This window comes from Pelecanus crispus, chromosome 4 (genome assembly GCF_030463565.1).
Source record: "Pelecanus crispus isolate bPelCri1 chromosome 4, bPelCri1.pri, whole genome shotgun sequence".
In the NCBI taxonomy this organism is placed as follows: domain Eukaryota; kingdom Metazoa; phylum Chordata; class Aves; order Pelecaniformes; family Pelecanidae; genus Pelecanus; species Pelecanus crispus.
Window position 1 is genome coordinate 77,012,714 of NC_134646.1, and position 11,882 is coordinate 77,024,595.

General features: G+C 42.4%; 1 protein-coding gene across 9 annotated transcripts in view; it reads right to left on the reverse strand.

Annotated features, from left to right (window-relative positions):
• ADD1 (adducin 1) overlaps positions 1-4,408 on the reverse strand; it is a 65,379-nt gene extending 60,971 nt beyond the window's left edge. For all 9 annotated transcript variants that reach the window (XM_075709818.1, XM_075709812.1, XM_075709817.1 and 6 more), the window contains exon 1: positions 4,334-4,408. The gene's annotated coding sequence lies outside the window, so the exon portion shown is untranslated. The remainder of the gene's footprint in view (positions 1-4,333) is intronic.
• Positions 4,409-11,882: the final 7,474 nt, after the last annotated feature.

Sequence of the window (11,882 nt, forward strand, 5' to 3'; positions counted from 1 at the left end):
TTTGATTAGTCTGAAGAGCACGGGAACTCCAAATCTCAGTTTTCAAGAGTACCTCGTAACATCCCAGTTTTAAAACTGAAGTTTTAAAGTGCATTGAAATGCACTTCCATGTACGTCGATTTTCAATTAATCTGCAGGGAAAGCCACTCAAATAAGTGATAGATATCTTTTGATATCCTGCTTGCTAATGCAACTGATGTGAGGTTGAAAGGTTGATCTTTCACTGAATAAGAACTGTACCCAACAGAGCAGGCAGAGATCATTTCTCAAATTGCAATCTAATAAATAAGGTCAGAAGGAGGAAGTTAGGAAGGTGCTGAAGAAGTTGTTACTCCTGTTTGGCTACGCCTTTGAGGACGACATTTTCAGTTTCTTCTTAACAGTCAAAGAGTCAGTCCAGCAAAGCCAGCAAGCACACGTGCTGGTCAGCCAGCTTGACTGGTAGTAGTTATTGAAATCCGTCTCTACTCTGAAACTTAATTTGCCCTGAAATTAAGAAGTTAAACTTTAAAATTCCCCAATGCAGCAGTAATACTTAAAACTTTATTCAAGACCAGGACTGTTGGTTTGAATGTTAAACCAGAGCCCTCATGACAAATGAGGTCATCTCGGCTTATACCTGATTTGAAAAAGCAGTAGTTCTAAAAACTGTCTAAAAACAGCGTTTCCTGGAGTCTCTGCCCTTACAACTTTTGCAACTACTAACCACTAAAATTTCTGAACTGACAAGACCACAGTGAACAACATCCTCTGACTGGTAAGCAAAGAAACCAATTATTTGCTTCAATTTGACTAAAGATTACCAAGATTGTTCTAAATAAACAACAGACGCTTACTCAGATGGTAACATATGTTATCATGAAGTTATGTTGAACATTAAATTACTACGGAACCCTGTTAATGTACATGCAATACTTTAAAATGATAGAAAAAGTAACCATAGAAAAGGGTAATTTTAAAGTAAAAATTATCATAGATCAAAATAGTATAACAACCAGTAGTTTTTAAGCATTATTACCTCTAATGAAAAGAAGCTTTCCTCAGGAAATAAACTGGTTTACATGATTCACACTTTATACCTTTCTTTACCGATAGGTTTGTACAGCTAATGTTCTCAGCCCACCCAAAAAGGAGCACTTCAGAAGATAAATGCTGAATAAGTGGCAAGAGCAGGTAACGTTTTCCTATTCCCCTGAGAAGGCTGATTAAATTATATGAATGAAAATTGCAAAACTCAGGTAATCTAGGAGTTTCTACTATTTTAAAAAAATACCTGCTTTTGAATCTGTTAATATAGAAGATCTGTAATTTAACAGAAGAGTTTTAGACAGGTTCCTCAGCAGATGTCAAATGACCTGCACAACAGAATCAGCAGTTTAAACTTACGTTCCTATCTGCTCACAATCACTTTTTAAATATAAAGCACCTATCACTCTAAAAGTGTCTAAGAAATACTTAGTTACGGTATGAATTACTAATACAGTGCTATTTCAGAGATCACTTTCTGCCATGCAGCATGGTCCAAGAATAAATTCTAATTTAAAAGCCATCAAAATCAGAAATTTAGCATTATTTTTTTTCTTCATGTCCTCACGCTTCAAGTGTCCTCACTGCACAACAGAAGCGACACTTCTCTTGATACGCTCTCGTTCATAAAAGTAGCGGGCAAGTTTTGTTACTATAAGTTTTTCCCTCAAAGCAGGACAGGCTCATTTGCATAGCAATAGTTTGGGATTTACAAATTACTCACTATTCACCACTGCTACAGTTCTTAAATAATTAAGAAACTATTTCTACAACTCAGAAAAGGAGCGGATACAAGATTTACCATCTAGCCTCCTCAGAGTTAGAAAGCACTTGTCACACAGAAGTTGTATGCTTACTAGTAATCAACATGCTAAGCATCCTTCTCCTAGTTTGAAACCTCCAGTTGTAATATTTTATTCTATTTATTAACAAAATTGGCTACTTCAAAATTCAGCTTTTTCCTCCTAGAGCAAGTCACAGAACATTGAGCGAGGAGATTTGTTAAAAGTGCTTCATGCTGCGAAGCTACCCTTCAAAAACTGAGGCTTGAATGGGGCGGAAGTAGCTTTATCCTTACTCCTGTGAAAGTCTCTCGGTGCTCAAATGGGTTTGTCCACATAATCTCATCAAATCATCCAATTCCATACGTGCAAAATAACATTTAATATTGATGGCGAATCTCAAAGAACAAGAACAGAGTTGAGTAATTTTCTGTTGGAAACATCTAAAAAGAACTGTCACAGAAAAATACTGATTCGGTAAATGACCTTCACTCTACAGCATTAGTGAACCATACTCTAATGAACTTATTGGCACAACACACTAGCAAAAGTGCTTGTTTCAGATGAAGCACAAACGTTTAGATTTCTCACACCATTTTGAAATAGCCAACCATAAAAAGAAAACATTCAGGCAACACAGTAATTTTTGGCTTTTTAGCCACACTATCCTCAGTGTGGAACCTTATATAGAAAACAGAACACCAGTAGAACTACAAGATACTTAAACACGCAAACATAGTAACACCTATATTATTATCTTGCTACAGTGAAGATGTAAAAACTTGCAACTGTCTCTTCCTGCAAGCTTCCCCTAAGAAATCACCAAGTTTAAATTCTGTAATTGAGGCAACTACACAGAACATTATGTTCACTTAAGACTATTTTTACACGATCACATCAAATCTGCTTACTGAATGTAAAGAAATACCAAAGCCACCTGCTCCAGAATTAAGGAGCTAGTCCATAGTTGCGGGTTTTTTTTCACTTATTATACAACAGGTCTAAAAAGAATACTTCCTTACTGAGGCACCAAATTGTCACCTCAATCAATTTAATAAAGAAAAAAAGAAGCCTATTTCAGAAATAGTTTGTTTTTCTTTATTTTAAAAATAAACTCTTAATTATACAAAAAAGAACGAATTTGCGGCAGTTCAGAACTGCCGAGCAGTCTGTTAGCACATTCAGTCACATTACAAGAACCCAGAGGCGTAAATAGCCTGTGTGCATGGAGATACCTGTAGCTTTCAGCAAAGTATACAGAAATTATCCAGCAGTAGTTGCAGTTTGAGAATTTGTAAGCTGAAGGTAGACATGTTTTGTACAGCTCCATATAATGACACAAATCACCATGCAAGAAAACAGAATACTTTTGGTATGTGATAATGTTATGATCTATAGCAACTTTCCAAAAAGCAGAGAATAAACCAAAGCCAGCAATGAGCTTACACCATTGAGCTACAGCAGTATCTCATGAAAGATTTAAACCCAGTGCTATTCCTAGTCCCCCGTCTCAGTACAGCCATGCGTATTTTTCCAGCTTGACTGAATTTTCCCCCTCCCTAATTGCTAGTTTTCACCTAACGCAAACGTAGCTTCAGAATCAACCTCAAAAGCAGCATAGAGACGGTGCAGTAATTACGTGCAGAAAGACATGTGACATTTTGTATCAAAAGCAGGCACTGGAAATGCTAAAATATAGACACCCCTTCCAGCAGAGGAAACAAAACAACTGCCCGTCTGCTGCTGCTGCTGCTGGTACCCCGCCAATCTGTAACACCGCACAAACGCGTCGCATCTCCTCCTCCCTTCCTGCGTCCTCTGCGGACGGCGATTTGGCCACCGCCGCCCGCATTTTGCAAGCACGACCCGCAGGTCACCTCGCAGCCCAGAAGAAGGGGCAGGTGGAGCAGCAGGGCGGCGGGGGCAGAGCCCGCAGACGCACCGCCCGGCCGCAACGGAGCTCCAAGCGCTGAGCGGCCGCATCCCGCCTCGCCCACCGCGGCGGGCCCGGGCCGGGGCCGGGGCCGGGGCCGGGGGCCGCTCTCCCCCGCGGGAGGGCCGGCAGGAACCTGCCCCTCCGCCCCGCACCGCCCCCGCGGCTCAGCCCCTGCCCCCTCCGCGGGGGGAGGCCGCCTCATTCCGCCCCGCATCGCCCCGGGGACGCGAGCCCTCCCGCCCCGCCCCGCCCCGGCCCCTCACCGCGCACCCCGCCAGCAGCGGGTTTTTTCCACGCACGCCCCCCGCCCGCCCGCCGCTTGTTTTCAAGGCGGAGACAACAGCCCCCCGCCTCGCCTCGCCTCGCCTCGCCTCCCCGCCGCCCCGGGCCAGAGCTGCTCGCAGCCTCTGCGCCCCCTCCGCAGCGCCCGCCTCCCCCCGCAGCCTGCCCGCCGCCAGCGGCTGCGCCCCCGCGCCCAGGACCGCTGAGGGCTGCACCCCTCCGCCCCACCGCCTCCCCCCGGACCGCTACCGGCGGCGCCCCGCCTGCGCCTCCCGCCGCCCCCGCAGCCCTCCGCGGCGGCGCTCACCCGAGGAGAGATGAGAAAGGGCGGCAGGAGGGAGCGGGAAAGAGGGGGCCGCCGCAGCCGCTCCCGCTGACGAGGCTGCCTCCGCCGCCGCTGGCCCCAGCTCCGCCCCCGCCGCGCCGCGCCCTCCGCCGCCGCCGCCGCCGCGCAGCCCCAGCCCCCGCCTGACAGGGCGCGGCTTCCCGGGGCCGCAGGCCAATAACCGCGCCGCCCATTGGAGGAGGCGCGCTCGGCGACTAAGCGGCTCTCCCATTGGCCGGCGGGAGGCGCGTGAGGGGGATGGCGGCAGCGCCGCCGGCGCCTGCGGAAGGGGCTGGTGCGGCCGGGGCCGCGCGTCGCGGGCCCTGGGGCCCCGGGGGGGGCCGGGCGGCTCCCAGCCACCGGGCGGAGGCTGAGAAGAGCCCCCCCGGCGCGGGGAAGGGGCTTCTTGCGGAGCCGGATCCCTTCAGAAAGGAGCAGCGCGTCGCCTGGGAAGCTTATCTTACAGCAGGCTGAGAGATAGGGGCAGACATCAAGTAATTGCCAAGGAAGCCTGGCGATGAAGGCGGCTTTCACACGCCGCAGCGGCGACGTCTAATCGCTGGAAGCTCCGAGCGGGCCCAGATCGATCCGGAGGCGCAGATACCAGTGAGAGGAGTCAAACTTGAGAACTGCCTTGGTGAGGGCTAGAGACAGGTATTTCAGTCAGTCGAATATCCTCCGCATGTTAAATTCCAGTCTAATGAGAAGTTGTACGCTTGATTCAGGAAGTGTGCAGATATATTGTATAGCTTGTATATAGCAGGCCTGATCAGATCTTTATAAATCATCCCTTTAGATCTTCTAAATCTTTTGAAGACCTGTGTGGCTAGTGTAACCCCACAGTTTGTTAATCACTACAAATAAAGCACCAACTGTAAAGTTAACTTGTTCTGTTAGCTATCTTTATTTTCTATACATTTTTGCTATCATTTCTATATAATTTTAAGACTGCTGCTGCTTTACACTTCTTTTTTGGAAACTCTGTTCTGTAGCGTGGTGTCTGCCTCAGGTCAAATGAAGAGTTGGGGGTCTGGGAACACACTTTCAGAAATGCTAAACTCTTCTCTCTTATCTGTACCCCCCATTCCCAAGTTATCCGTATGATCAGAAGAAAAACAGACTCCTGCTAGCAGAGCCTGACGGCTGCCTTCAGGAGCCATAAGCATCTCTTCCCTTGGAATCTGGGGGGAATCTAGCCTGCTCCAGCCACCTCCACTGAAGAAACACACTCCACTTACATAGTTCACGCTTTCTGGCAATTAATCTTCATTTGTTCACTGTTGAGAATGGAAAAACAGGCCGCAGAGATCTACATAAACTTCTATGTGAATTCAGCCACCAAAAATGGTGGCTTAGTTGTCAAGTGATGACACAGGATGATTATGGCACATCTGACAAGACACACTGCTGGACATAGATCTGCCCAACCAAAAACATCCCACAACAAGATATGTTAGTGTAATTACTAGTAATTAGCAAATAAGTCTGAACTTTTTTTTGTAAGAACTGTTGTTGTAAGCCTAAAACGTTCAAGTCATTTCACCTGTCTAGTACTGAACCCTGTTAAACCCAGCAGATGTGTTTACATACCAGACAGCATACTTGTTCAAAGTCTACTCAACGAGATCTGCAGGTGCTGCAGCTCTGGAGAGCTGTCCTCTGCAGGGTCCAGCCCCCTGCCTCGCATGTTGTCTTCCCCTTGGCGTGTAGATGACTATCTTGTCAAAACTCTCCTTCATCTCGGCACCTCACTTACCTCTCTTTCCTTTCTTTACCGTAACATTCAACACAGAAAGCTCTCTTTCTTCTTGCCTGGTGAAGTAAACGGCAGAACGGATCCATGTTAAAACTAACTAGGCAAAAAAATACTTTGTTTTGAAATGAGTGATTTTCCTATCCAGCTCAGCGTATGGCTGTAAGAACAGCAGTGCCAAGAGGGGGACGTTGAGGACAGTAGGGTCATTTCTTTCACTAGCAGTGCTGGCTTAAAGTATTCATGTAACTACCGGGCACGGTGTCACAAGCAGCTTAGGCTGATCAAAGGATGTGTTTTATCATCACGTCTGTTCAATCTAACAGTGAAATGCTGCAGAAGAGTGCCGTTCCTCTACCCCTCTCTTCTGCTGTCCTACCCTGTGACCTGCCCAAGGTCACAGGTTCCCGCTGACCCTTCCAGCCTTCCCCCCGCCCCTTGCATCATATCCCATAATCATGAGGCCAAAGAAGACATTGTTCACCTGGCTAATCTGGTGGAAAAATCAGGGGGGGCGAGGCCAGCTTTCCGCTGAATCAGCCAACTCAACCAACTCACTTAATAATAATAATTTACAAATTATTTTAGTTTGGCTTTACTAGGTATCAGAAAAATAATACCATACAATCATTTTTACACAACTGACCTCTTTACCTGGCATTAGTGCTCCTTGATGATCAAGGAGTGATCATTGCACATGTAGCGTTACTACTGAAAAGCTTGTGAGGGATTTTTCTTTGAAATTATTGAACTTAAATGCCTTTTAAAAAACAATGTAATGAGTTATCTTAATTTCAGCTGTGTATAACAGCATTAATAATATCTCATGGCTTATATGTGGTATTACTAAAGTTGGTCAGTGTAGGTAAGGTTATGTCAAAAGTACTATTAGAAACTTTATTTTTGTCCCAGCTGCAATCGTATTCTTCACTGGAGGGAGTTGCTTTTTTGCATTTTACCAATTTATGTAAGGAAGGAGAACTTTCCCAATCATCTGAAAATAGTATGTAAAAACAATGTTTAATGTATATATATAATCTGAGAAACGTTTGATGGAACAACTTACATGGCGGGGCGAAGGATTCTGGTCTACTTTCATCTCCCTCCACAACCAAACATAAACACATTTGAGGTTTATTTGAGCTGAAAAAAAAATAAAAATGAAGAGAATTGGAGCAGCAGGTGGGGAAAGGGCAGAGCAGCTGGAACTGCAACATACTGAATGTTGCCAGATTTTAGACAATCTATTAAACTGAGAGGCCACTTTGGCTTTAATTTTGAAAAATACTGACTTTATGCTCAGGGGGGCGTAGGGAAATTTTTATACACAATTGAGATTAAAGGTAAATCTTGCTTCACAGTTCAAGCTGGTTAATAACCAAAGATGCAATGATTGCTTTAGCCAAAAGGAAATCAAGCAACCAACTTTCTCTTTTAATGTTACAACACTCTTTGTGGAGGTTTGGAGTGGTTTTTCCAAAATCCTTTTCCAAGTAAAGCTGGTTCTTTTAATTGCAACATTTATGACTTCCGAAGCATCACGTGCCTTCTAGATGTATGTTCTTTGCAAGTTGCTTCTATACTAATTCCAGTGTCACTAGAGCTGCTGAGATTGTTTTTAGCTGCTCTCTAAGGACATCGTCACCCTTAGTAGTAGAAGGAAAAGCACCACTAACCAAAGTTAGAACTTTTGAAGAGGCAGGACTTAAAAACAGACCCAGGAGAGTAAAACAAAGAAAGGAAAAAGAAAAAAAAGATACCAGGGCAAGTTCAAAGTAATGAGGAGGCTGAGAAGAAAAATATTTTAAGGTACTAAGTATCTTAATTATTATTATTATATACAGGAGAAAATTAATCAATCTTGGGAGAAGCTTTGTAATGTTAGAACACAAAATTTTCCTTTAAATCACATTTAATTTTAAAAAGGCACATTTTCAGCAGTACTCCCATGGTTAGGGTGTGGTTGGCATCTACTTGGAAAAATAAGTAAGCATGAATGTTAGCACAGTGTAAATTAAAGCACAACGTAAGCACTGAAGCCTAAAACAGACAGCTTGTGAGGCCGCACCTGGTACATCTTGCCTTATCCGTCCTGGAAGAAAATCCTGTAATAAGTTTACATGGAGAAGACCCTTCTTTCTTCTGTGCTGCTGTGGCGTACCTTTCACATCACCGGCCTTCACTACAGGTGCAAAACTCTCTCCATGCGAAAGCTCTCAAGGTCAGCATTCACATGCACACCAGCCTCCAGTACAAGAACCAACTGTGCCAAGACTGGGCACAGAAGGAGTTAGCACGAAGAGGTTGTTAAAAGGCAGAAAAAGTGCTTCTCAAAGAAGGGTGAGATGCTTTTCCCTGGTTTTATATATGCAGAGATCTAATCCTGCAAACAGTTATTATTACTGTCGTTTTCGTGCAAACCAGCTCCAGTAGAGAGATCTGTGAGTAAAATGACATTAAAAATGATTCTTTGATATCTTTAAGATTACACACCCATTAGGGCCATGCCACGAACCTGAGAGGTCGATTACCCATTCCCCTGGTAACTAGATGCCATAAGGAAGGAGGTACAGGTGAGGGATAGCAATGACCATCCCGTAATTAAGATGCAGGAATGGAAGTCCTGACAGAATAGATTTTGGGGCTGCCTGTGCTACAAGACTTACTATGTACCCCTAAACCCACTGAACTTAATTGCTTCAGTTCATCCAGTTTTAAAGTGAGCTCAGATGCTATCTGAAAGTTTTAGTAGCATTTGTTATTTGGTATTTTGGTACTTTGAGAATTTATAGTAAAAGAATTATGAGCTCTCCCATTTAAGAGGTTGTACTCATTGTCATCTCAAACACTCCCATTGCTAGAAAAAAAAAAACAAACACTCCCTAACTTGAAGAAGCTGACTATTTAGTAAGATAGAAACTATTGCGACATCATGTGATTTGCTTGCTGCTAGGTGAAGTATTTAGTGCTTAGAACAACTCTTTAATGCTTCGTGATGTTGATAATTTAGGTTGTGCTCAGATGTCCATTATGTAAATTCTACCTCAAAGTATATTTTAAGAGTAATTTAAACAGGAATAAAAAATACAATTAATTTCATTGTCATCTAGGTTAAAAGACATTCAGATGAGTAATTTTGCTAAATAACATTGCTACTTATGTGAGAAACATGAACCAAAAGACCTCTTAAGTTTCAAAGATCTGGCCCATCAAGTTTCCACCTGAAGTTAAGCTTTAATCTCTTCTTCTATCCAAAGTCACTTAAGATTGATTTCTACCCAAATGACTTCTATGCACACACTTGGCAGCTGTATTCCTGTTGCTCGGAACCCTGCCTGGAACAGGCTGACCAGCAGATGTCCCCAAATTCAAAATAATCACAGTCAAAGCTTCAGAAATCTTTACAGCCCTCTTGGACTTTCCAAAGCATGAAGCACCAGAGGCCATGAATACTCTCACTGCTTATTTGCAGTGTTGTAAAAACTGAAATTCTGCAATAGAGAATACTGGACAAGCTGCTGACACGAAGCATGTTTGCTATAGAAAAATTGTTTGGATATCAGATCACTTTTTATGATATACTACCTACTGATTGACAGTTCCTGGTTTAAACTTTTCTTTTCAAAGCCACTCTACTTTTTTTCCCCTATAAGAGCAACCCCCCCCAGATATCACCTATAGCACTTTTTCTTGGAAGTTTAGATAGAAGAGGCAAGACTTTTTCCAAACTGGTATCAATTATTTTGACTTGGATATTACCAAACTCAAACTGCCTTTTTTTGGCATACCAAATACTGCTTTTACACTTTTCCACAAACTATTTTAAAGCTGAGGAGGTTGCAGTAGGTTGTATATGCAAGAGGCTGACTTGTGGTGAAGGAAACAGGAGAGTCAGGTTAGTAAGAGGTTTAGGACACAGGCTATGAGCCATGCATTCTAGCTGTGCCCTTCCTCCCTACAAACACCGGAAATGTAACTTCATCTAATTCTTTGGGGTTTTTTTTAAAAAAAAAAAAGAAAAAAAAGACTAGAATATTATGTAGGAGCAAGATGACTTGGAAGAGAGTGTAAGTGATTGCAGATTTGTCTGCAACCCTTCCACCCGTTTCTGGAAGGATGAGGGGACTACGTAGCACGTCCTCATTTGTGCCTCCTACTTGAATTCTGGAGATGTCAGAGATGTAAACCTACTAGGCTGTAAGCCTACCGTACTTATACTAACCTACCGATGTAAACCTACCAGGTTACACTGACCTTTCAGAGCACAAGGGCTATTAGGTGCTGGGAAATGGGAAGGTCCTCTTTTCCCAAGCAAGCTCCTGAAGAACACCTTTGGAGACTTGGCTTTCTCTCTCAAACATTCCTGTTCCTCTGAGATGCTCTTTTTATTATGGTCGTACCTGCATTTTGTGCCATGGATAAAATGAATGCTTCAAGTCCTCAACCCAGTGCTCAGGAAACTTTTGAAGTAAATGGAAAATGGATCATTTCCACCCCCAGCCACATTGACTGATGACCAGAATGCCAAACTTCTGATACTGTTGTTTACATGAAGATTTGCTTCTTAAGGAGGCTGAAAACTTAATTCTAACTTCACAGTTACAAGAATCAAGCACTATTTAACACAACTACAAGCAAAAGCATTAAAACACACACCCATGAAGTTAAAGAGGACTGCACAAAATTAGGTGAACTGGCATTAAAAGTTTATCCATTTCAGAAATATATACATTTATATAAAAAAGAAAATTAACACAAAAATTTACATATTTGCAAATGTTGTATTACACAGGTAAACACAGTGTTATGTTTTATATGTATTGGATTACATAAGTATTTTTACAGTTTAAAAATCTTAAGAGTATATGGTTGCAAGAAAAATTAAATACCTGAATAGGCCCCAAAGATAGCACACTGCAAGTATGACTGTCATGAGAAGTCAATTATTCCCAGACAGAGAAAAATTTACTCTGTAAACAGTATGTGTAAATACTGCAAGAAACTAGAACTTGCTCTGATACACACACACACACACATATATATATGTCAAAAATATTTACCTGCTTTGTTGGCTGAGCCTTCTATAGAGTGGATCATATCAGGGTAGTGAACCACAGGGATACTCATTTAAAATAAAAGGACTCAGAAACTTAAAATATCCAAATTTCAGATTCTGTTCAATATTAAGTACTGCATATTCTTTACTTTACACACATAAAACCTATTACAGCAGGAACAGAGATCAAAAGACTGCTACTGTGTATGTCTCTTGCAAAAGATAGAGGCAGAGTTTCTTGCCTCAATTCCTATGTCTGGTCCCAATATTATATCTCTTTATTAAGGAAAATCCCTTAGGGATTAAATCCTGGTTTACTGTTTTCATAAAAAGAAAATTTTTATGCTGTAATGGTTTTGTTTATGTTTTTAAAGTTGTGACCATCTAACTGCAACAAGAGTAAAACTGACATGTAAAAACTTTGAAAAGGCAACAGAAAAAAAATGTAGTTTATGGATACGGATACAGACACAGACTGACAGAAACTAGATACCTTCTCCTGTTTCAGGAGTGACAGATTTTTTTTTTTTTTAAATTATTATTACAAGTCTTGTAAAGATTAGAGATGCGAGACCATTATAGCAGTACTTTTGAAACAACAAAGTTACTTAACAGGTCATTAAAATAAATGTCTCCTCTTTAGTAAAATTTAGGAATGGGGTAATTTTGGCATAAATATCAAGCCCTTGGTTTTAGGACACCTGTCCTCAAAATATTAGGGA